We start from the raw sequence: 27,424 nt of genomic DNA, 5'->3' as shown, positions 1-27,424 counted from the left end.
CATAGAAGTACATCTACTGAAATTTTCGCATTAATAAATGTTTTGGTTCTCCGCCCCCCCCCCCCCCCGCCCCTCCGCCTTTCCCCTCAGTCAGAAACATTAGCGCTCGGTAATGATATCCTGCGGCGTGCAACGCTCACCTGCTCGTTTTCCGCCCGCTGTACTGCGTAACCCGACAACAACGCGGTGAGACACGCAAGAACGCGGCGCTCGAGTGGTGAGACCGCAATTAGCGTTGGTAATTGCTTCCTCGGAAGGACTTTTTAAATGCCACTGTTCTCGCAGCTCTTGAGGCTCCAGCACCTGCAGCGGATGGTCCAACAGCACGTCCTCGGCATTCCACGGGCTCTGCCAACCTCTTGTCTTATACGATGAGAATTAAGGACTGCATCGCCCCCAATTTCTGCCCTGCCTGCCTCCCAGGGCCCTCCTTCTGTCTATACTTATACGAGTTCCTCTCAACGAAATGGTCTGTGCAAGCTGGCTCCAAATTGGGCTTTTGGCGACAAAAGCAGCGCTTCGTTAACAGAGAATCGTGTGCTCGGTTTTAGAACTTGAACACGAATCAGTTTCATCGATGACGACTCCTTTCCTTAGTAAACTGAAATCCCAGAATCACAACTAATCTGAAAGCAACACTTCAAATTTCTATACCAGGGTTTCTGGACGATCCTTCATAGAGATCCCAATGTTTATTGGAGTTCCATAAAATGTTATAACACGTGTAACTGCTCCTCTTTTGCCACGAAACAACATATGAAATCCCTACATGTCGCTATAATCGCTATACATTATTAGCCATGCGTGGCAGTTGTTCCACTCACAGTATGAATAATGCAGACACTTTATTTAGTAATGCTGGGTCGCTGTCAGCACAAACCAGGAGTTCCCAAACTTTTCCTCTGGCGGAACACATTGAGAATGTTTTTACTTCTACATCTACATACATACTCCGCAATCCACCATACGGTGCGTGGCGCAGGGTACCTCGTTCCATAACTAGCATCTTCTCTCCCTGTTCCACTCCCAAACAGAACGAGGGAAAAATGACTGCCTATATGGCTCTGTACGAGCTCTAAGCTCTCTTATCGTATCTTTGTGGTCTTTCCACGGAATATAAGTTGGCGGCAGTAAAATTATACTGCAGTCAGCCTCAAATGCTAGTTCTCTAAATTTCCTCAGTAGCGATTCACGAAAAGAATGCCTCCTTTCCTCCAAAGACTCCCACCCGAGTTCCTGAAGCATTTCCGTAACACTCGCGTGATGATCAAACCTACCAGTAACAAATCTAGCAGCCCGCCTCTGAATTGCTTCTATGTCCTGCCTCAATCCGACCTGATAGGGATCCCAAACGCTCGAGCAGTACTCAAGAATAGGTCGTATTAGTGTTTTATAAGCGGTTTCCTTTACAGATGAACCACATCTCTCCAAAATTCTACCGATGAACCGAAGACGACTATCCGCCTTCCCCACAACTGCCATTACATGCTTGCTCCACTTCATATCGCTCTGCAATGTTACGTCCAAATATTTAATCGACGTGACTGTGTCAAGCGCTACACTACTAATGGAGTATTCAAACATTACAGGATTCTTTTTCCTATTCATCTGCATTAATTTACATTTATCTATATTTAGAGTCTGCTGCCATTCTTTGCACCAATCACAAGTCCTGTCCAAGTCATCTTGTATCCTCTCTACAGTCACTCAACGACGACACCTTCCCGTACACCACAACATCATCAGCAAACAACCGCATATTGCTATCCACCCTATCCAAAAGATCATTTATGTAGATAGAAAACAACAGCGGACCTACCACACTTCCCTGGGGCACTACAGATCAGACCCTCACCTCCGATGAACACTCACCATCGAGGAAAACGTACTGGGTTCTGTTACTTAAGAAGTCTTCGAGCCACTCACATATTTGGGATCCAATCCCATATGCTCGTACCTTAGTTAGGAGTCTGCAGTGGGGCACCGAGTCAAACGGTTTCCAGAAGTCAAGGAATATGGCATCTGTCTGATACCCTTCATCCATGGTTCGCAAGATATCATGTGAAAAAAGGGCGAGTTGCGTTTCGCAGGAGCGATGCTTTCTAAAGCCGTGCTGATGCATGGACAGCAACTTCTCTGTCTCAAGGAAATTCATTATATTCGAATTGAGAATATGTTCGATAATCCTGCAACAAACCAATGTTAAGGATATTGGTCTGTAATTTTGAGGATCCGTCCTTCTACCCTTCTTGTATACAGGCATCACCTGCGCTTTTTTCCAGTCGCTCGGGACTTGACGTTGCGCAAGAGATTCGCGATAAATGCAAGCTAAGTAAGGAGCCATTGCAGTAGAGTACTCTCTGAAAAACCGAATTGGAATCCCATCAAGACCTGGCGATTTATTTATTTTCAATCCATTCAGCTGCTTCACAACCCCAGGGATGTCTATCACTACGTCCTCCATACGGGACTCTGTACGAGACTCAAACAGCGGTATGTTTGTACGATCCTCCTGTGTGAAAGATTTCTCAAATGCTAAATTTAAAATTTCAGCTTTCGTTTTGCTGTCTTCCGTTGCCAGGCCAGACTGATCAGTGAGCAACTGGATGGAAGCCTTCGACCCGCTTACCGACTTTACGTAAGACCAGAATTTCCTTGGGTTTTCAGCAAGATCTTTTGCTAAGGTATGACGGTGGTGGTGGTTGTATGCTTCGCGCATAGCTCTTTTTACAGCAACACGAATCTCTCCTAACTTTTGCCTGTCCTCATTCTGCCGATCTTTCTTGTACCGCGAGTGCAACTGTCTTTGCTTCCTGAGCATTCTCCCGAACACAGGAACACTTAAAAAGGTTAGCATAATTTTAAAAAACGAGAAAAATTGTTTTAGGCAGCAATTACTTCAATTTCAAATCAAAACTAATAACAGATATGTGTAAAAAAATTAGTATCGCCAAAATGTCGAAATGTCGAAACGACTAAGTTTGTAAACTGTTCGCGTGTTGCCGTGGTTAAAGTATTCCGTGCAAGGCAAAATGGCGTTATCCAAAACTGGCGCCGAGGTAGCTGTGATACACCACGGGGTGAACGAGGACTGCGGAGATGTGTACGGGCGAATGGACGTGCAACTGTTGAGCAACTGACCCTCCAGGTGAATCAAGGAGCTAGCAAGAAACCACTAACAGTGTTTCCTCAACGATCATTCAGCGAATGTTGCTGCGTATGGGCCTCCGCAGTAGGCGTCTGGTTCATGCACCCAAAGTGACGAAGGCTGTAATTTTGATATTCCACTGAGTGGCAACAGGTGGCCTTTCCAGATGAATTACGCTTTATGCTCCATCGGGCAGCCCGTCATTGGCGTCTGAAAGCAAACACCCTGCAATAGTCATGGCAGGATCCAGGACGGAGGGGATTTCCTGGTGTGTCGTCATTCTGGAAGGCACAGCGGATTAACCCAAGTATGTGCATCTATCCTTGGGGACCTTGTCCACTTCTACATGCAGTCTTCTTTTTCTCGGCTCGATGGCGTCCACCAGCAGCACAATACAACGGGTCACGCAGCTCGTTTGTTTTAATAGCACCAGGATGAGTTTGCCACAATCCTCTGGGCACCAAACTCTTCGGATTTAAACCCAATCTACAATCTGTGGGACCAGCTCGATTGGCCAGTTGGTGCCATGGATCCTCAACCGAGAAACCTAGTGCAGTTGGACACGGTACCGGAGTCAGCACGGCTCGACATCCCTGTCGGTACATTCCAGAACCTCATTGACTCTCTTCCTGCACGTCTAGAAGCGGTCCAGGCTTTTAAGAGGAGGTCATGTTAATGTGCCTAGACAGTGCATTAATGGAACGTATAGTAACACTACACACGCTTGTTCAGTCTCTCTCTCTCCTCCTGCACAGGCCATGAAGGCCCAAAGGTACCGACTGGCCGCCGTGTCATCCTGAGCACACAGGCGTCACTGGATGCGGATATAGAGGTGCATGTGGTTACACACCGCGCTCCTGGCCGTATGTCAGTTTCCGAGACCGGAGCCGTTACTTCTCAGTCAAGTAGCTCCTCAGTTTGCCTCACAAGGGCTGAGTGCACCCCGCTTGCCAACAGCGATCGGCAGACCGGATGGTCACCCATCCAAGTGCTAGCCGAGCCCGACAGTGCTTAACTTCGGTGATCTGACGGGAACCGGTGTTACCACTGCGGCAAAGCCGTTGGCCTTGTTCAGTCTCTACCCTTGTCTAAAGGGATCTCGAAATTACCAATTTGCCATTTATATTATTAGCCCTTGAAATAGATCGCAAAATAAAAAAAAGAAAGAAACACGTAAAGGGTATGGATGCCGAAAAAGTGTCTCGACCTACTGTTACACGAGAGCATAAAAAATATCAGCAGATTTTCACTGATGTCATTGAGTTCACGTTATCTTCTCAATTTTATATCAGTTTGTTGTAACCCACTGGTTGTGGCCATTGTGACGATTTTGCTCTCAGGCATAATATGCAGCCAAACACGATTAGTGATACTACAGGTAACGATGGGACTATTTTCACTATTGCTTGCACTGTGTAATTGGTTCAAGCTGCTCACCGACAATAAATTTCCGCAGGTTGCCCTCGTTGAAAAATCTGACATGTACGGTCTTATTCAGAACCGATGCCATAGATAGTAGTAGTTTGAATCATCCGTAACACTTCAGCACACATAACCTTCGCTGTAAAATCCATTAGTGGAAGCAGAAATGCTGAGGTTGAAGTGAAACTTGTGATTGTGGGAGTGGTTAAAATACAATAATTGTGCAGAAGTCCCTCGAAATACTCAAAAAGGTGACTGTAGTAGAATAATTTAATCTGAATAATACAAGGAAAATTTTTGATGGGTAAATTTTTCGAATCAGACGGGTTCAAATGGCTCTGAGCACTTGGGGACTTTACATCTGAGGTCATCAGTCCCCTAGAACTTAGAACTACTTAAACCTGACCAACCTAAGGACATCACACGCATCCATGCCCGAGGTAGGATTCGAACTTGCGACCGTAGCGGTCGCGCTGTTCCAGACTGAAGCGCCTAGAACCGCTCGGCCACAGCGGAACCAGACTTGGCCTGTACCCCAGGACATCATTTCGGGAGCAGTTGTTGAGAACATTCACTGCCCGCAGAGGTTGGCGTTTGCATCTTTACCCATCTTGGTATTTACTGAACTAATTTTGTTAAATTGACTAAAAGATAATAACTGGTGCGTTGTAGACACAGCTTCGGAATAACCGCCAACGTCTACCAAGGGTATCATGATGTTCTTGCAAAATTCATTAGTTTCTAATACGTCTGCGTTGTAAGACAGTGGGAACAGGCATTCCTCCGCATCGTCGAGCAACGTTAGACGCTCTCCCTTCTTCACGATGTAAAAACATTTGTGTGACTGCTTTTCGCTTCCCGTGTGTTCTTCCCAATGATATACAGTCTCTCTGCTCTTACGTAACTTCCATGTACTTTGGGAGTGCCAAAATTAACAGGTTTTGAGAACGAGCACTGCGCTACCTGTTTCGCCTTTGCTGCGTCCACTGGTACTGTCGCGTTGCACTGCAACATGTTCGTCGCAGCGCGATGGAACTCATGTCGCGCGCCACTGAACCACACAATACTGCTCTCGTCTCGGGGAAACTGTAGCACCCACCCACTTCCAACAAACAGAAAAAATAAATGAAGAACACAAGGCAAAAATCATGATAGTCACTTTTTTGTAACTTTTCAGGACGACGAATTTTCTGCTCTAGTCTCTCGTATATCAAAAACGTTCACCGTATAATTATTACAACAACATTTTTATTGTTCTATATCTATTTGCTTAGGTAATAAATGTAATGCAATAAACACATTTTCAATTTAAGGTACTTTATTAATTAAAAACTTAAATAGGTACACAAAAAACATGGTAAAAGTGATGGTAGTCATAAAAAGGTAAAAACGATGAAAGTCCACTCTCTTCAGAGGATCTTGTAACCTGTAAACAGATTCTGTTTACTGTTTATTTTACAAGTTTTTTAATATTGTAGACTTTAACACATTAAGTCCATACAGATTTTATTTTAATACTGTTACTTGCAACTTATCTTTTGTCTATGAGGAAGTTCTTCAAAGTACTTTTGAGCAGATGGGCTGCAAAACTCCTTCAGGTGCTGCAGGTCTTGGTACTTTGCAGGTTGTAGTTTAATCAGATCTGGAAAAAAGCAAACTTTTTGGCTAAAACAATGGAACCTGCTGGTGGTTTTTGTTATAAAATAGTAACCTACCTACGTACATAGCGTAATATGAATTTAACTAATAACCTAACTAAATATCTGTTGCAATAACGGCAAAAGTATTTCCTGTACTGATAAGTTTTCATTACTTTCAAGGTTACGCTATTGTTATGAGGTATTATTCTATAACTCATTATAGGTCTATAGATTATTGATATGTGAAAGCAAAGGTAAAGTGTTGAGCCATTTTCTCTTACCTTCACGCAGAATTGGTGGTAAAGAGAAGGACGAATTATCACCAGGGTCTTCTGTCTCTCTTGAAAGCTTGGTAAGTTGGTGTTGTGTTACGATCGGTGACATAAGAAAGCACCCAGTGTAAGATGATCTGTGTTCAACTAACCTACAATGGTCTTTTGAAAATTTTATTTCACGAATTGGTCGTGTAGCAAATGGGCATTTTTGTGATAGTGATTTTCCACAAAGGCAGCGTCCATTTTCTAAATAGGTTTTGGTCAGTTTCAATCACAGTGAAAGGCGAAGGCTTTACTCTGGCATTCTTTATTTCATTCACCCAAAGTTCTGGTATCTCTGCGGGAAATTTGCCGTTTATCAGGACCATATCTCTATCGCATTCTAGGTAAGAGTGGCCACGAATAGGGAATGTGATTGTTATGCAATCTAGTTTTTTAGGATTTGTACCACATAATGACAGAAGCGAAACATGGTGTGGTTCTTGTTCTGTCCGCTACAAGTATCGCAAAATATGTACAAGTTTTTGACATTGGACTGTAACATGGTGAAGATATAATAGTGCAACATCGATGCTACTTCATCTGCACCTTTACCTCCTTCTGTTTCTGGGTAAGCAAAAAAAGTTGCATTTCCCGTAGATAAGATGTGGACATTCAACAAATACAATGACAATTGACAGCGGTAGTAAACGTCATTTGTGGTCAAATTAGGTAAGCTTAAATTATGGTTAGTGCCTCAGTATCCTCCCGTTTCCTTGAAATTTTCCTACATTTTCTCTTTGTGTCATAAAACATGTTAGCTTTCCTCAAGTGTAGTTCATTCTCACATTGTTTTGTATTAATACTGCTTAAAATATTTGCTTTTTCCTTGTCATCATTAGTCTGTTCCAGCTGGAGGTTTAGAGCTTTCATTTCTGCTTGGTACCTGTCACGTGCACTGCAGGTGTCGCTTCTGGGATATCCGAAAGCTATGTTAAAGTTAGATACGAATATCTGTCTATAATATTCATAGGACACAACCTTACCACTAGGCCTACCTGTCTTGTACAATGTGTACATTTTTTTCAAATTTAAAGTGTCTGTCAAGTATGTCTTTTTAGTTTAATCAAAACTATAATGGCTTGTACGCCCCTTAAACGACGCAATGTGATCAGTGACACTTTGCTTAACTTCTTCTGAGGTCCTACAATGTTTGTGGTCATACTTTCCTCTCTTTTCTGCTGGGGCTTCACCTGTTTCCTTCAGACTCGTTTGAATAGTTTGAACCCTTCTCCTTGTTACACCAAAAATAGACAAAAATCCTTTATAACACAGAGGGGTGTCAATAAAATTATCACTATCCTTTATTCTTACTTTGTAGGTGTAGCTCTTATCATTAAACGTGATTCATTTTCAGGCTTTCTTGGTCTGCAATTTTTGACGTCATAAACATTGATAAGCCCAGCCAAGTATCTGAACTGGGCATCATTAGATTCTAAACTATTAAAATGAGAAAATAATCTTTTTCTTTCACCTTCACAAACTCTATCAAAACACTGTAATCTTTTACATCTGCAATCTGTCCCTGTTTCGTAAGTACACACTTTAAGTTTTTTCATCACATCTCTTACCCTTTCATGAGATTTTCTCTTCTTTGTGCTAGGTTTATTGACGTTTTCACAATCTTCATCCACACTTGACTCACTCAATTCATTCATTTTCACAGAAACTACTACCAAGAACACAAGCTATAAACTTTGGCAACTTTCTAACCATAAACACAAAGTAAACAAAAGAGTGAGGACAGCACGTTGAACTCCTGATCAAACAAGTTTTGCCATCCTTATGAAACGACTCTCATCATATGTGCCGTGAACACAGATGACAGTCCGCAGCTCGTGGTCGGGCGGTAGCGTTCTCGCTTCCCACGCCCGGGTTCCCGGGTTCGATTCTCGGCGGGGTCAGGGATTTTCTCTGCCTCGTGATGACTGGATGTTGTGTGATGTCCTTAGGTTAGTTAGGTTTAAGTAGTTCTAAGTTCTAGGGGACTGATGACCATAGATGTTAAGTCCCATAGTGCTCAGAGCCATTTGAACCACAGATGACATTCATCGGTTGTACCGTGCACAACAAAAATAAAATGGCAAATAACTTAGTAACTGTCAGCATTCTTGCCGTGTACACCCCCCCCCCCCCTATTTGAGTTACAAATTCCTGTCCTAACCTGAAAATGGGAAAAAATTACTATCATCATTTTTGCCTTGTGCTCTTCAAATTCAAACGTTTCCGAAATTTTTTCTCGCTTTGACCCCCCACAAAAAGTGTAGAGGGAAAGGGTGCTGGTTTGCTAAATATTCAACGTCATACGTGACGTTTCAATTTATTACTTCACTATTACTGAGTGCATTGGCCATCAAGTTTGCACACGTTATCGACATGTACTACTGAAGCCAACTATAAATTAAGTTGTTGTACGTCACACAGTTTAGGAAACATGGCGTGATAAATATCGAGTTGCCCGAAAAATCAACTTCTCTTAAAAGCTTAAATATTTCTCTAGTTCAATAGCACAAAATTTTCATTGAATTAAAAAGAAAGTGTCAGAATGTAGTTCTCGTATCACTCTGTCATTTACAGTTGTCAAATTATATTTAAGCGTCAACGAAAGACGCAAGCGTATTCCGCAGCACGCTGCGATAAAATTCCACACCTAGGGAAACATAGTTTTCACGTAAGTTTACAGTGGTCATAAAATTTGTAAATCATCTGTAAAATGCTCCATGGAGCTTCTGACTTTATCCACTAAATCGTTTATGCATATTGTCAACGGTAACGGCCCTGTCACAATTCCTTGGGGTACTCCGGAAATTACCTCTAGATCTATCAGTTTTATTCCGTTAAGAGCGACGTGTTGAGTTCTGTCTACAGGTAAGCCTTGAATCCAGATACCGTCCGATACTCGGTAAACGCCTATTTTTTACTAAACAACTTTTCGGTACTGTCGTCAAGTTAAAAACAATTTTCTGCCCCAGCTTGACCATTCCGAGTGTGTGTCCTGTTTACACTGTACTATCGCGAACGCGGGCGCGACGGTACACTTCATACTTCATTGACTACGATAACGTGCTCCTTCCTAAGGCAGTTTCAGTTTTCGCACTTTTGTCAAGTGCATCATCGTGACAAGTTGTCTTATTTGTCGCCTTCACTGTGCAGGTCTTCACAAGAAAAACTGCGGACAGTCCCTCAATTTGTGCACGCCGTCAAATGCAGATTGCATTCATGGTCAAGGCTGGGGCAGAAAGTCTCTTTTTAGCTTAACGATTGTTTAGTAAACAAATACGAGTTAACCGAATAACGGACGGGATCTGTGGCTGGATTCAAGACAGACTGAACTCAACAGGTCGCTCTTAACGGAAGAAAACTGATAGATCCAGAGGTAATTTCCAGAGTACCCCAGGAAGTGTGACAGGGTCTTTAGTGTTTACAATACACATAAACGATTTAGTGGATAAAGTCAGAACGTCCAGGGAACATTTTACAGATGATTTACGATGTTGCATATACGTAAATTGTCATTAATCATATTACATACGACTGTAAATACGAGAGCGCCTGTAGCGGATAAGCAACCATGTTTTCGATATTCTCGATACTAGCCTGAGTTCGAAAGCCATGCTAAGCTGCGAGGCAGGTCACAACTTGCCCGAAGAAAAATAATAGTTTATTGGTCCAATCGAACACTGACACCAGAAAGAAAAATATTATACTGGTAGCAAGGCGTTCTTCTAGAATGGTACGAAAGATCAGTTACTGATTTACAACAGCGTACATTCTTAATTTACTCACTAAAATTGACTGCTACTTGGGAACAATACTAATTTTTACAACGGAGAAGCGAGGCACGTTTCTCGGAAAGAAACTGTGTTTACGAACCTGTGTTGTTGTTTTGGGTAAAGTGCCGCCGTTCTGTAAAGTGAAGCTCGTTTGTCATTTAACTGCTGGGATGTCCCTGATGAGAGGATATACCCGCCAGCTGGGAATTTTTCTTATCTTGGAGTGGTAAGCACTTTAGTACGAGTTAACATAACGATGTTAGCTCTCCTGTTACAAGACGAAGGGTACAGTGTTCCATCCATGACATGGCCTGTTTCTACTACCCTCGCAAAATGCATCGTAAGTGACAAACGAAGAACTTGGACGAAGGATCTACGAGGTTATGACTTCAAGGAAAAACCTGTACTTTTTAACCCTTTCCTGCCCAATCTATGTAAAACTGGGCCAAGGGATATGGGGAGAATATTACCAATGTAACTAAGAACACGGTAGTGGATTGGAATAAATATATTTAATTTATATACAAAAAACAAGTACGACTTCTGAGTCCCATCTGGATAAATTCATTAAATCTCACGGGTAATTTACTTACTGCATTCATAACATCAGTTTAAATTAACGAAAATAATACGAAACCAGATCATAAGTATCACAACACTCATAATAATGTCCATTCATGTCAGCAGGGACCGTAAACTATTGCGACGAAAAGAACAACACAGCGGTACGACTGTCTGTCGTATTTTTCTGTCGTCTGTGGGCAGAGATACTGAACTGTCACAGCCAAAGACTTTCCTGTCCCGACAGAACGTCAGTCATAAATCTCTCTGCTGTTTTATGACCAGGAAGGGGACGGCACTCTTAAGTCCCGTCAGATAGGAGAGGGTTAATTATGATATTTACCTATTAGTTAGTAAGACTTGGATTATAATATTTACTTATTAGTCACTATTTAACTCTTACATAAGCCTTTCAGTTCAAACCGAATAGATCAATAATTTGGACGGATTGCTGAGAAATTGCACTAAGTCACAATCAGAGCTTATGGTTACGTTGTTGTTGTTGTTGTTGTTGTTGTTGTCTTCAGTCCTGAGACTGGTTTGATGCAGCTCTCCATGCTACTCTAACCTGTGCAAGCTTCTTCATCTCGCAGTACTTACTGCAACCTACATCCTTCTGAATCTGCTTAGTGTATTCTTCTCTTGGTCTCCCTCTACGATTTTTACCCTCCACGCTGCCCTCCAATGCTAAATTTGTGATCCCTTCATGCCTCGGAACATGTCCTACCAACCGATCCCTTCTTCTTGTCAAGTTGTGCCACAAACTCCTCTTCTCCCCAATTCTATTCAAAACCTCCTCATTAGTTATATGGTCTACCCATCTAATCTTCAGCATTCTTCTGTAGCACCACATTTCAAAAGCTTCTAGTCTCTTCTTGTCCAAACTGTTTATCGTCCACGTTTCACTTCCATACATGGCCACACTCCATACAAATACTTTCAGAAACGACTTCCTGACACTTAAATCTATACTCGATGTTAACAAATTTCTCTTCTTCAGAAACGCTTTCCTTGCCATTGCCAGTCTACATTTTATATCCTCTCCACTTCGACCATCATCAGTTATTTTGCTCCCCAAATAGCAAAACTCCTTTACCACTTTAAGTGTCTCATTTCCTAATCTAATTCCCTCAGCATCACCCGACTTAATTCGACTACATTCCATTATCCTCGTTTTGCTTTTGTTGATGTTCATCTTATATCCTCCTTTCAAGACACTGTCCATTCCGTTCAACTGCTCTTCCAAGTCCTTTGCTGTCTCTGACAGAATTACAATGTCATCGGCGAACCTCAACGTTTCTATTTCTTCTCCATGGATTTTAATACCTACTCCGAACTTTTCTTTTGTTTCCTTTACTGCTTCCTCAATATACAGATTGAATAACATCGGGGACAGGCTACAACCCTGTCTCACTCCCTTCCCAACCGCTGCTTCCCTTTCATGCCCCTAGACTCTTATAACTGCCATCTGGTTTCTGTACAAATTGTAAATAGCCTTTCGCTCCCTGTATTTTACCCCCTGCCATCTTTAGAATTTGAAAGAGAGTATTCCAGTCAACATTGCCAAAAGCTTTCTCTAAGTCTACAAATGCTAGAAACGTAGGTTTGCCTTTCCTTAATTCTATTTTCTAAGATAAGTGGTATGGTCAATATCGCCTCACGTGTTCCAACATTTCTGCGGAATCCAAACTGATCTTCCCCGAAGTCGGCTTCTATCAGTTTTTCCATTCGTCTGTAAAGAATTCGCTTTAGTATTTTGCAGCTGTAACTTATTAAGCTGATTATGGTTACGTAAGAAGGTAAAAATTAGTAGCCCATCTTCGTATATTACGTCCCTTTGTGGTAGTGATGTTTCGAAGCTAATTTTCGGAGCGGTGTGTGGAGCTGGTGGTGGATTTCCATAGATAGGCTACTGACAAATACTTTTTTTGTCTACATGTTGTATAGTTCTTACGAACTAGGGAGAAGAGAAAATAAAACAGAAAAAATAATTAATGGTCCATCTTCGATGATGCTGACACCACAAATGAATGCAGATACCGACAGCTTGAAAATCTGCAGACTCATACATACTATTGGATTTCATGATATCGGTCCTGCCGGGGACTGGTTCCTCTCGGCCCATCTTGTTGCGGCGTAGTAGGGGCATTTCCTGTCTCAAAACCGTCTCCAACGCCTTAAAAAAACGCCTTGAAATACCCAGTTGCACAGTCAACAGTGCCAAGACCGCTGTCTGGTACTGTCCAGTTTCAAGGTGTCTGCGACTTATACCCTCAAAATATGGCCCAAATGGCGTTCTGCGGCATGAAGTTGTAAATGTCAACAAGAGACTGCACCGTGCCAAGAACGAAAGTACAGTCACGTCTGAGACACTGTTCATCAAATGCGTTGATTTTCGTTATTTTTGACTCATATGCCCACTTGAAGCAGAGATTTACCCTTTTCTATACAGATATCACAATTGCGGCTTGTGAGAAAATCTTGATGACCATTTGCTTCTCTTGTCTTTTATGCGTGTTTTGTTCTACTGAATATAGTATGAGGAATGGTAGCACAATCATTATTCTCTGGAGTAAATTCTAAATTATTTCTCTCTCCCTCCCTCCCTCCCCTCACCGCCCCCCCCTCCTCTCTCTCACACTCTCTCTCTCTCTCTCTCTCTCTGTGTGTGTGTGTGTGTGTGTGTGTGTGTGTGTGTGTGAGAGAGAGAGAGAGAGAGAGAGAGAGAGAGAGAGAGAGAGAGAGAGAGAGAGCGAACGGGAGAAGGAGAGTGAGTGAATGGGTGGAGCCGTTTGTCTGTCTTTCCAGGATTACATGCTGAATTCAGCCGGTCCTTAGTCCACTCAGATAGTTGTCATTCATACTTAGTAACTGTGAGTATGGTGTCACTAGGAAGCTGTTAGAAAATCTAGAAAAGCGGTATCAGCGTCTGTTGATGACTATTCGTATATCGCCTATGAGTGGCGCTAGTAGGGTCTGGCATGATCAGTGTTTTGGTATGTGCCGGTAAGTCAATTTTTCTCTCGTAGATAATTACGAATTCAGAATATGTTCTAGAATTCTGCTACAAATGGAAGTGAGTGGTACTGGATAGTAGTTCTGTGGATAAGTTCCTCTGCCCTTTTTTGCAGTTTGTGTAGCATTTGCTTACTGCCTCCCAACAATTCCTTTGTACCAGGGATCTCCGAGCAGTTGTTAATATAGCTGATTTCTTACAGCTCCTGAAATGCACTCTCACAGATCTTCAAAGTTTTTGAGTTTTAACCATTTCACTTGCTATGGGAGATCCATAATATCGCATTTTTATCATTCGCTTTTGCAGTAATACTGCTGCTGAGTGCTTTTCTTCTTTGTAATCAGATTTCCGAATCTCTGCCTTTACCGTTCACGGTTTCAGTCTCTGTGACATCAACAAGTGTCTGTAAACTACCATTTCTTTACATAGACCAACATTTCTAGGTTTTTGGAGTAAGTATTTCTCATTTCTTTCAAACCGCGTTTCATTTAACATCTGCCAATCTGCGATTTGTTCAACGTCCGCTCGCTCGACTATGTCAGTACGTCACAAGCCCAGTCAAGATGGACAGATTATGTCATGTCACGCGCTATGTCTACTTCGGGACGTTTGATAGTGGGCGTGTCTCTTAATGTTCACATCGCGCTTTAGATCGTAATCGCGTCACAAAATCTGACTTGGTTAGTATCTTGGGAAAACAAAGATATTCTGAAGTTACTTATCCATTTCTGCTGCCGACCCACTTACAAGCTAATCTGCAATCTTGCCAAATAAATAAACCGAGGCATTTCTTTTTTTCCTTAAAAACTCTCTCCCCTGCATGAACATGCCAGCCTTTCCTCCTTGTCTAACAACGAAGAAAATCAAAAAGAAAGCTTCCACTTATTGCAGAATATGTACTGCTTTGATTCTTTGTGACTAGTTGTGATGTATGTTGTTAAAATGGAAAACTCTTTTTACGTAGATCGCGTAAATATACAAAAATTAATCTGATATATGTGGCTGAGGGACCCACAAGCCGCCTACAGTCGCAAATAGTAAAGCATTGGTTCCTATCCTTTCTGAGACCATTACTCCTGAGCCCTGTCAGATATTAGTACGTCCTCCTTCCTACCCATCATCACCAACATTGATGTCTAATTAAACGTTAGAATGAAAAAGAATTTTCTTTAAATATATCTATTTTTACTATGACGAAAGATAAATGATGCTTGGTTTTTGAAGATGTTTATTAAACCACGAATTAATGAGTCAGTGGACTATTGGTACTGCTTGTTTCTAACAACCTTTTTCACAGATCGATACAGCAATTCTCGGCGCATCGTGAGTGCTACCTACTAATTGTTTTTACTAAATAATGCTAGTTATCGACGCTGAGGATAGGCGTTGTTACAATGTACGTTTATTCTCCACCATTCCTCTTCCTAACGATACTTGCTTTACTCGCACCCTAAATTCCCATTTAAAATCAATCAAGTTAAAGTGTGCCCACTATTCTTACTGTTGCAAGTCACTTGATCACTGGACTTCTTACAGCTGAACTGACAGAAATTGGAAGACGAATGTTGCTAATGATTCGTACTTGAACACTGCCAGTAATAAAAATAATAATGCAGCGGTGTAGGAGTCATTAAGCAGTTACCGTTGTATTGTACTGTCAAGTAGTTAGTTTATTGTTGTGAAGTGAATAAAGAAACGAATTCTAGGATATTGCGAAAACTATGCAAACTCAGAAGGCATTTTCACGGGATATTTAAGCATATGTGTCTTAATTTTATGAAAAAAATATATAATTATAGGGAACTTACGTTACCTGTATTATAGTTTTAGGAAATAGTAATAATAGTAATGATCTTTTAGATGTAATTTAGTTGCACGACCAAAACACTTTTCCTGCCCCTCAGAAAATTTCATTTTACCCCTCAGGGTAGTAGAGGGAGACATCTCGCTAGTGAACAACGCTACAGGCGCGTTCCGGAGGCTCATGCTACGCTTTTGGCAACACTATGGAGACGGCGTGCGGCAAACGTCGTTTGGCATAAAGTGTACTACATGGTTTTATATACTAATGATTAGCAAAAATGGTTCAAATGGCTCTGAGCACTATGGGACTTAACAGCTATGGTCATCAGTCCCCTAGAACTTAGAACTACTTAAACCTAACTAACCTAAGGACAGCACACAACACCCAGCCATCACGAGGCAGAGAAAATCCCTGACCCCGCTGGGAATCGAACCCGGGAACCCGGGCGTGGGAAGCGATAACGCTACCGCACGACCACGAGATGCGGGCATTAGCATTGTTAACGACATTCACAACAAAGCGTTCAGAACGTTACTGAAATTTCCTTGAATATTGGAAAATGCGTGACGTGAGAGCGCGTAACAAACCTGAACTCGTCTGCCATCGTCCGTGAGTCAAATTATTGCACCCTAGAAGACATACCGATCACTCGGTCATACAGGCATGTGGGCCAGCGTTCTGGAGTGCCACTGACTGTCTGCACGGCAACCATAGTTGCGCTTTTCCTTGACGCAGCAGCAGAAAGGCACATCGGTAGTGGTGCGTCCAACAACAACATTAACGTGACATTTCTGGATACCAAAAATCTCCTCTACAGGAATCAAGATGGATTCCGAAAACAACTATTGTCAGAAACCCAAGACGATCTGTTCGTCCACGAGACCCAGAAGGCGTTAGATACTGGCACCCACAAAGATGCCGTGTTCCTTGACTTCCGTAAGGCATTCGATTCAGTTCCGCTCTGCCGTCTAATGAACAAAATACAAGCGTACGGAATATCAGCCCAAAATGCGATTGGATTGAAGAGTTTCTACCAAAAAGAACAGAGCATGTCATTCTCAATGAAGAGAAGTCTTCAGACTGACTTCGGGCTTACCGCAAGAGATTGTTTATAGGACCATCACTTTCATAATATATGTACACGACCTAGTGAATAACGTCTGTAGTTCCATGACACTTTTCGCTGTCGCATACGAAGAAGTCACGGCGCTAGGGAAATGTAGCGAATGCAGGAAGACCTGCAGAGGACAGACGCTTGGTGCACGGATTGGCAACTGACACTCAAACAAGTATAACATATTATGTATACAGAGAAAGACACCTTATCATATGATTAGACGATTGCAGAACAATCACTGGAAGCAGTTACTTCCGTAGAATATCTAGGAGCGTGCGCACGGAGCGATGTAATGTTGGACGACCACATAAAACAAATGGCAGGAAAGGCAGATACCAAAATGATTCACTGGAAGTATCCTCAAAAAATGTAATACATCAAGAGAGACGGTAGCTTAAAAAAACTCCCTCGACCAATACTTGAATACTGCTCGTCATTATGATGGAATCTGTACCAGACAGGATTGACGGAGAAAGTAGAGAAGCTCCGAAGAAGGGCGGCGCATTTCGCCACAGCTTTATACAGTAAGCGCGAAAGCATCAGGGAGATGCTCCAGTGGTAGGCGCTGCAAGAGAGGCGTTCTGCTTGACGGTGGCGTTTGCTGTTATCAAGTTTCAAGAGCGTACGCTCCTAGGAGAGTCAGCAAATATATTGCTTCCTCCTACGTATATCTCCCGAAAAGATCACGAAGATAAAGTTCCGAGCGCCCACTGAGGCTTGCCGTTTATCGTTCTTACGGTGAACTATCCGCGACTGGAACTAAATGATCTCATTGTCAAACACTAAATGAGTATAGTCTTGAGTAATGTGCGCTAGTTTTTCACGCATCTCCGTGTTTATGACCTATTATCTCATGATCTACGTACCGTACAATGACATAATTTTGGAGGTCCATCAGTGGTGTATGTGAACATTTTCTGCAATGTGTGTTGCGAATACAGTTAGTTGCAAAGAAGTAATGAATTACAACGTTATGCTTGATGCTGAAGTTCTACTGCGTGAAGAGGTAAAATGTAAGCAGTTGACTTTTTTCCTCTCGTCAATTTGCGGGGAGCGTGTCAGCGAGTAAGTGTGTGAAATTCTGTGTTAAGTTTGTTGGAAATCGCTAAGTGATCTCATTCTTAAATACTGGATGAATATATTCTAGGTAATTTGCGCGCCGTGACGTACGTTGCCGCACGACATATACGCAGATTATAACTATGATACTTTTCTTCTGACGTTAAATAAGTGACATAATATTAAATGTCTTAACGAGTAGATTACGAGAGCATTTGAAAATTTTTAAACTCGGGCGTTGATGGTCCGAAATATTGAAACTCAGATTAGTGTTGCCCCTGGAAGCCATTATATATGCAGACTGCAACTGGCATCGGGTAACATGAACCATGAACCGGATTTGCCGTTAAGTAATATAGACAGAATTTTCGCATGTTGAGAAATTACACAGAGTGATCTGTGTTTTAATTGGTAAAAAATTTCAACATATATAGTTGTCTTCAGAAGTGTTTATTACTGAACGTTGTTTGTGAGTTGGAACCTCATGCCATGTTGTCATTGTGCTGAATAAAATACAGCACATTGAACATTTGTTAGAAGTGAAACATTACAGTTAAGACACACTTTGTGCACATGACAACGTCCGTATAAGTAGCGCTAACAGATGACTGTTAATTCTTAAAATCGCAATATACTGTAAAATGTAGATTTGCACAGCTGTTTACGTTTGCGTGACAGCGTAGACGAGGTATGCGATGCAACGGTCCAAATGGTTCAAATGGCTCTGAGCGCTATGCGACTTAACTTTGAGGTCATCAGTCGCCTAGAACTTAGAACTAATTAAACCTAACTAACCTAAGGACATCACACACATCCATGCCTGAGGCAGGATTCGAACCTACGACCGTAGCGGTCGCTCGGTTCCAGACTGTAGCGCCTAGAACCGCACGGCCACTCCGGCCGGCGCAACAGTCCAAGGTGGATCCTCAATGTATGGAACATATCATGCAAACGTAAACAATTGTGCAGATGTACATTTTATTGTATACTGTGATTTTTAAGAATTAACAGTCATTTGTTAGCGCTACTTATACGGACAGGGTGTTTCTTAAATGTAATGTTTCATTTCTAACTAACCTATGTATAATGTGCTACATTTTATCGGCCAGAATGAAAACATGACATGAGATTCTGACTATGAACACGTTTTGTAACAAATGTTTGTGAAGACAAGAAGCTGTCGAAACCGGTTGTCAGGAGTGACGATTCTTTTTTTACCTGATAGATACCGTCATCTCCAAACACAGCCCACGATTTTTTTTATTATTTTACGTAACAGCGCGCGCGTGCTTTGTGTGTGTGCGCGCGCGCGCGCGCGCGATGCAGACTTAAGTTAGAGCAGAGAGCCCGCCCGGCAGGTAGAAACACTCGGTGCGTGAGCCCGCGGCCTGCGGACAGTAAAATTAGACACGCGAGCCTTGCCGGCCGCTTCTCGGAACGGCCGCAGCCGTCGCCACGTTTCGCAACGTAGCGCGTTTCCGCCGCCCGCTTGCTTGCTTCCCCCTTACTGCTGCCATTACAGCGCTAGTATACCCCGTGTCACGACTTTATTTCTGTCCGCCTAACTGTTACACTAGTAGCTGTCCGCTCCCTTATTAACTTTCTTCGCTGATGCGAGGAAGGCGGACGGCGACCATAGTTACATTCCATGCAATTGTGCCTTACTTTTCACTTGCCATAATTATAAAGTCTGGACCTTCGTCATACGGCATACATCAAATCAAAACTCGAATTCTGCCCATTCCGCACCCAGCGTATCAGGCGTGATGGTAAGCACAGCTGCAGATGTTGTCAACAAGTCAATATAATGACCGTCTGAGGAGGAGTTTCGACGTACTGTCAGTACTAGAAATATCGACGAGCAGCGTTACTAATACCTACTGAGCGTGCGAGGACGAGTATTACCGGTCTGACTGTTGATAACATTTTTCCAGTTTGGCTTCTATATAATACAGTCGATGTATGCTAAGCTCATGCTATTTAGTCTTTTAAACTTTTTAAATTGAACAATGAAATAGTGGTTTAAATTATTTGATGCCCATAAGTTCAATCATCAAAAGTATATGTGTACAAATATTTTAAAAAAAGCTTGCTAATAGTGTTTATGCATATTAACACATTACATTTGAAACACTCGAATGGCCTGCCTGTGGCCAAAATGGTGCCGAGCACTAACATACTGGTAATTTGCTTGGAGAAGCTGATAAAAACGTAATCAATGGAGAATTGAATGAAGACTACAGTTACGGACTTTAACCACTGCTAAGGAGCAGTTTTTGCAGAACACCGAGCTAGAACTTGCTTAGATTGTAATAACAGTGTCTAAAGCAGAAGACTGTCTGCTGATTTTGCCTGCAAAATAGCCCTGAAGTTAGTGCATAGCATAAATGACGACTTCTTTCTCAGGAACAATTTGAGCAGTAAACTTGTCATTCTATGATATAAAAGAGGACATTTTGTATTTATTTGGTAAGTAACATTCCATTGGAGAGCTAGTAATAGGAATTAACTAGAGAATAGCCTATAAATTAAGACTTTATTTAAATAAAATTTACGACGGTTTAGTAGCAACATTTGCCGCCATTTAGTGTTCAGGGCATAACAGGAGACTTTCTTCGTGCTCGTGATACTGTAGAGTGTGCATTCGTTATATTGAGTTCTATATTTCGTGTGTGTCAACGGAATTTTGAGTGTAAACTGGAGACTGTGGAGAAGATAGAACCATGGCATGCCAGAGTTCAGCAGTGGCGTAGCGCTAGCGAAGCACGGAGCGCCCTGCAGTGCCCACTGCGAATGCGTCTGTGAAGTTGTAAGTTCTGACTGATACGGAACTCAGGAGCCGTAGACGTTATCGTAGGTGATGAAGCATTCTCGTTATTAAAGAATTTAGTGGACCCTACCCTAAAGCTAGAGCTACTGCTAATGACAAAAATAAAGTTTTTAACTAGAGATTTTTGTGCTCGTCAAACTACAGAGTGTTCCTTTGGTGCAACAGGTTCCAGTTTTCGTGTTTTTTAAACGGTCTTTTCAGTGTAAACTAAAGAGTGTAGATTGAATTGTGACAGCTACATGAGTACTGCGTAATTCTTTAAGAGCCCGCATCTCGTGGTCGTGCGGTAGCGTTCTCGTTTCCCACGCCCGGGTTCCCGGGTTCGATTCCCGGCGGGGTCAGGGATTTTCTCTGCCTCGTGATGGCTGGGTGTTGTGTGCTGTCCTTAGGTTAGTTAGGTTTAAGTAGTTCTAAGTGCTAGGGGACTGATGACCATAGATGTTAAGTCCCATAGTGCTCAGAGCCATTAATTCTTTAAGAACTGAAAACATTTCCTCAAATCATCCCGCCGAGAAAGACGGCCTAGTACCACTGAGTACTGACCAGCTTCTGTCACCTGGTCCATGTAGATGCAGAAACACGAGTGAAGCTTGTCTTTCGAGAGAAAAATTTAACGAGTATTTTGTCAGCGAAAGATTCTGTTCAGTTGCAGTATGGAGCTATAAAAAGAGGCCAATAGTAAACCGAAGAACTTAGTCGTTAATCTTAAACGTTTATTGCTCTAAAATGCGTATGACATAAATAAATAAAGTAATAAATAATAGTTACATTTGCTGTAATGTAATTTCCCTGCAACCTTCTTTCACATTTTGTCCTTCAGTTTACTCCTCGGGTAGTCTGGGTGAGTGGTATCGTACAGCGCCGGATTGCCCTGAACTAACTGAATGAGGTGTTCCATACCTAAAAGATTTTAGATAGGAGAGAAAGTGAACTATTTTCGCAGACGCATATTCTGCTACTGGGAGGCCGAAGGCGCCCTGGTGCGAACTGCAGACAGAGATGGGATTAGAGATTACTGGCGCCGGGGGGGACGATGCTTGGGAGCGCAGGTAGGCGAGCATTGTGCGGCGCAGCGCAGGACCTCAGCTCGGGCAGCCGGCCGGCTCTGTCCCGTTGTCCGCGCCGCACAATGCTCGCCTACCTGCGACCGCCTCCCAGGGACGGCAAAAATCGATACCGGTATTTTACTTAGGAATGACTGGTATTTTTCGGTAGTTGTCTGCTCTCGGTTATAGCAGGTATTTCGATTTCTAAATAAAACTTCTTTAAATAAATAAGTTTGGTAGCAAGTTCCGTTCCTTCTGAGTGATAGGTTTCGTTCTTTGCTTGATATTGATCAAAGGACACAACTTACAGATCAACACAGTATGAACGAGTATTTATGAATAGAGTGGAACATAAATATTGTCCAATGGGTTAAGTTATTATTAAAATTTTAAGTACTATCATGTAATTGTTTCTCGCAAATGCTATACTTTGTCTTCTATCTCAATTGTTCAAGTGATTTTTTTGAAAGAGCAATTTTCGTTTTGTCGATAAGAAATCAATTTATTCAAATTCCCCATAAAAACTGAAGGTGTATACTTGACAAAAATCCGGTCTTTCATTCGAAACAATTAAAGAAAAGAACACTATAAATTTTAGGCAAAAACTTCCTATGAAATAATACTCCTATGAAATAATTCCTATGAAATAATAAAAGAGAAAGGAAGCTATGGCGACATTAATATATTAAAAACTACATAATTCATCCGTAGTTTACAATAAAAATTGGAAGTAGCTGCTATGTGGCCTGTATTGACATAATATACCTTCATCTGCTTGTAACCCTTGGAAACAGCAAACTTAACACAAAGAATAGAGTTATCCAACCTCACTTTTCACTCTTTAGCACTGCCCATCCGTTAAGTCCAAAACGTGGTATGACCCTCGATAACAGCAAGCTTTTTGAGCAGCGATTTAAAAAATATTGGAATCAGTGGGATAATACTGGGGATTTTAGGTAGTATTCAACCACGGACTACTTTTATAGGACAGGAGGGAATGGTGGATAGACTGTTTTTCGTATATTTACCTATAAAATGGGAGTCACTCTTAGAATTTTTCAATCTTTCTTCGATGTCTTATGCTCGTTTTTGTAAATAATGGTAATAAGAAACCGAAAACCGGTTGTTTGAGAAACGTGATTTTCAGCGGTTTTAACAGTCACGTTAAACTAGAGATCGAAAAAAGCGGTATAACGTAAAACCGGTTGTTTCAGTGATAACTGCCATCCCCATCGCTTGTTTCATCCCCTCGGGACCCGTTGATTCGTCGCGGTAGGTAATAGCCTCGCTTGACTGCGTGAACGGCGTACCGCGCGTGCCGGCCGATCTGAAATATTTTGAAACGATTGTCAAGAAACTGTTTGGTAATTAATGATTCTTGCACATCTCATAGCTTCATTCATCAGCTTAATGATCAACTGCCCATAATTTCGTTAATGGTCGCAGTTATTATCATATTTCGAGATTAGATAAAGTACTACAAGAAATTCTTAAAGTTTCCATTGAAAAATAGAGGTCGCCATGAATTTGCGTTTGGTGTATAGTAGGTCATATGCTGCCGCTGCGTGTGGAACGTAACTAATACACTGAATTATCGTTTGAACTTTTTTGGAAGGAAATCGCTATCTGTCAGCAATGTCAAGCAAATGGGTTGTACGTAAAGCACTCCATCCTGAACGCGAGCGACAGCGGGAAAGCCAGAATGAAATATTCATAAATCCCTTATATCTCATAAACGGTCTGAGATACCGAAACAAGATTTTGGCAAATTACAGCACACACAGTGGAAAGTATTTTGCCATCTGATTAATATGCGAAAATTCCATATCTGCAGCGATATTCTGGCAACTACAAATATTTTTCAGTGAAATAATGATGGGTGAAATTTGAAGAAGGTTGCGGAGGAATTACATTATAGCAGTTGTAAGTATTGATTTATTTATTTGTTTGTTATATTTACATCTTCACAGTTGACATTTGATATTATTGATGTTTAGCTCTTCACTTCAGTATTGGCTTCTTTTTTCTACACTTACTTGGAGTAGGCGACAGAAGCTGGTCAGTACTCGGTGGTTCCATTTCCTTCTCCTCGGTGAAATCACTTGACATGACGTTTTCACTTCTCAAGTAATTATGCAGTACGCATGCAGCCTTCACAATTCTGTCTACACCTTCCAATTACAGCCACAAAGCCGTTTAAAAACACTATACCAAACGCACAGTCTACAGTTTGACAAGCACGAGAAAGTCTGTATTTTAAGCACTTCATTTTCTGTCACTGGCTGTTACTGTCTATTTAGGGGATCGCATTAAGGTTTTTTTATTTTTTTTAATATCGAAAACGTCTCATTACCTACGAAACCGTAAAGGTCTACCTAGTTTCGAATCAGAGTCGGCAAGACAGACTCCTGGTAGACATTGCAGGAGCTCTGTGCTCCCCTAGCCGGCCGGAGTGGCCGAGCGGTTCTAGGCACTGCAGTCTGGAACTACGCGGCTGCTGCGGTCGCAGGTTCGAATCCTGCCTCGGGCATGGATGTGTGTGATGTCCCTAGGCTAGTTAGTTTTAAGTAGTTCTAAGTTCTAGGGGACTGATGACCACAGAAGTTACGTCCCATAGTGCTCAGAGCCATTTGAACCATTTGTGCTTCCCTAGCGCTGGGCCACTAACGAGCTGTGGCATGCCTCTGCTCGGGCAGTGCGCGCTGACCTGCAGAAACTCTGTTGCGCTGCCGCGCCTCTGCTCACTCTGCTATGTACAGTGTGCGAAGTCTGGAGTCCAGCGTTTACTTGTAGCATAGTTTCTTTCTCGACCACAACCTTCACTTTCCGTGCAAGTCAGAACATATAAATTCCGGGACTCACTCTTAAATTTATTTATTTATTTATTTATTCATCAAGTTCCGGTGGACCAAACTGAGGAGCAAATCTCCAAGGTCATGGAACGTGTCAGTACACGAAATTACAACATAAACGTAATAACAGATAAAAATAAATGGCCATCAACCTTAAAAAAGTCAGTCCATAAGTTTAAGTAAACGCTATCAGCAATACAATAAAAATCAGCTTAATTTTTCAAGGAACTCCTCGACAGAATAGGAGTGACCCATGAGAAAACTCTTCAGTTTCTATTTGAAAGCGCGTGGATTACTGGTAAGAATTCGAGTGGCAGCTTATAGAAATGGATGCAGCTGTATACTGCACACCTTTTTGCACAAGAGTTAAGGAAGTCTGATGCAAATGAAGGTGTGATTTCTGACGAGTATTAACCGAGTTAAAACTGCTTATTCTTGGGAATAAACTAATATTGGTAACAAGAAACGACAATAAGGAGTATACGTATTGAGAGGCCAATGTCAAAATACTCAGACTCGTGAACAGAGGTCGACAAGAGGTTCGTAAACTAACACCACTTATTGCCCGAACCGCCCGTTTCTGAGTCAAAAATATCCTTTTAGAATGAGAAGAGTTACCCCAAAATATAATACCATACGACAATAGCGTATGAAAATAAGCAAAGTAGACTAATTTTCATGTCGAACGATCACTCACTTCTGATACCGTTCGAATAGTAAACACGGCAGTATTATGTCTTAGAGCAAGATCCTGAACGTGGGCTTTCCACGACAGCTTACTATCTATCTGAACACCTAGAAATTTGAACTGTTCAGTTTCACTAATCATATGCCCATTCTGTGAAATTAAGACGTCAGGTTTTGTTGAATTGTGTGTTACAAACTGTAAAAACTGAGTCTTACTGTGATTTGGCGTTAGTTTATTTTTTACAGGCCGTGAACTGAGGTCATGTAGTGCACTATTTGAAACCGAGCCACTGTTGCACACAACATCCTTTCCTACCAAGCTAGTGTCATCAGCAAACAGAAATATTTTAGAGTTACCCGTAATACTAGAGGGCATATCATTTATATAAATATAAACACATGATGTGGTCCTTCCCACACCCATGTCCCGAAGAGGTAATTCCGCTTCTCTCTCTCTCTCTCTCTCTCTCTGTGTGTGTGTGTGTGTGTGTGTGTGTGTTTCTTTCTTTATCCCTTTCTGTTCACTGCTCCATCGATGCCATATCCATCACTAATCCACACAACCAAAATAGGGAGGTGTGGGCGGAGACAGTACCAGGGGACGTGGGGCTTCCGACAAAGCAGAAACAAAGGCAGCGGCATGTGCGTGACCGAGCCGCCTGGTGGGGAAGCGAGCCTGTATGTTGGTCGCGTAGTGGCCCGCCATTTCCAATTACTTCCAAGAAGCGGCTGCAGGGCGTAGCGCAGCGCAGCGCACGACCCTCCGGAGAGCGGCCGCTTCCGGCACGCCTCCGCTCCGCCCCCGCCGCCGCCACCACCTACTCGGTCCGTGGTCACCGCTGCCGGAAGGCACGGAAGCTCTCAACCTGGAGGACACGGGCGCAGGTGCGCGCCTCGTGGCACTCCACGCTACGTGGTACGCCCTCACCTCACCGTGCGCGTCAGACGCCCACGCAACTGATACGCTGGCGGGCATTGCATTAACGTTTCTGGCGTGGACCACCATTAGCGAACTCTCACCATCTAGCCATGCAAGAAACCGTTCTTATCGTCATAATACACTCTCAGAGAAAGTAACAGCGCACCACGAAACAATTACCCGAATGGAACGGAAATCGGTAGATGTGATGTACATGTCCAGACAAATGAGTAGTATTTCAGAAACATTTGATGATTCATTCAAGAGGAGGAGCTTCACACAAACTCCCATACCGTCTGGAGGTCCCGGCCCATAATGCTCCAAACGTTCTTAATTTGGTGGGGGGGGGGGGGGGAGGGGGGGACGGTAGTCGTGCTGGCCAAGGTGAAGTTTGGCAAAACGAAGACAAGGCGATGAAAGGCAACACAACGGGGCATAGAATACCGTCGACGTACAGCTGCGCTGTAAGAGTGTCGCGGATGACAACTAAGTGAGTCCTGCTCTGAAATGAAATGGCACACCAAACCATCTCACCTGGTTGTCGGGCCATATGGCGCTCGAGGGTCAGAAACTCCGCTGCCCGGGGCATCTCCAGACACGTCTGCGGCCTGGAATCTCATTGACTGGAGTAGGACTATCTTCAGTGATGAGTCCAGCTTCGAACTGAGCCCCAGATGATCAGTCATGGAGACGCCACAAACACCGTGGCTGTAGCCCGCCGTGTAGCCTGACAGCCAGGTGTATAGTCGGAGGTGCCATTTCGTTTCCCAGCTGGACCCCTTTGGTTGTCATCAGCGCAACCTTTACAGCACAGCGGTACGTCGACGATATTCTACGCCCCTTTCTGGTGGGGTTTGGTGACAAGCCATACTGTGCTTACATTTCAGCAAGATAATGCCAGCCCACACGGGAGTTTCTACTGATTGTCTTCGTGCTTGCCAAACCCTACCTTCGCCAGCAGTATCGCTGATTTCTCCCCATTTGAGAACGTGCGGGCCATTGTGGGCAGGATCCCCCAAACAGCTCGTGATTTTGACGGTCTGAGGCGCCAGCAGCTCGTGATTTTGACGATCTGACGCCAGTTGGACAGGACAGAGTTTGGGACGATATCCCTCAGGAGGACATCCAACAACTCTGTCAGTCAATGCCAAGCCGGAAAACTGCTTGCATAAGGGCAGAGATGGAAGAACGCGTTATTGACTTGCTTAATTTGTGAAGCTCTTTCTCTTGAATGAA

The 27,424-nt window shown here is 42.7% G+C and overlaps 1 protein-coding gene and 1 pseudogene across 1 annotated transcript in view; one reads left to right on the top strand and one right to left on the bottom strand.

Moving 5' to 3' along the window:
• The window catches only part of LOC126161896 (single Ig IL-1-related receptor-like), a 416,136-nt gene that overhangs the window by 11,737 nt on the left and 376,975 nt on the right, over window positions 1–27,424 (top strand). The window lies entirely within an intron of this gene.
• LOC126164317 (5S ribosomal RNA) lies at window positions 4,097–4,214 on the bottom strand (annotated as a pseudogene).

This window comes from Schistocerca cancellata, chromosome 2 (genome assembly GCF_023864275.1).
Source record: "Schistocerca cancellata isolate TAMUIC-IGC-003103 chromosome 2, iqSchCanc2.1, whole genome shotgun sequence".
In the NCBI taxonomy this organism is placed as follows: Eukaryota; Metazoa; Arthropoda; class Insecta; order Orthoptera; family Acrididae; genus Schistocerca; species Schistocerca cancellata.
This window is presented reverse-complemented; position numbering and strand designations above follow the sequence as displayed.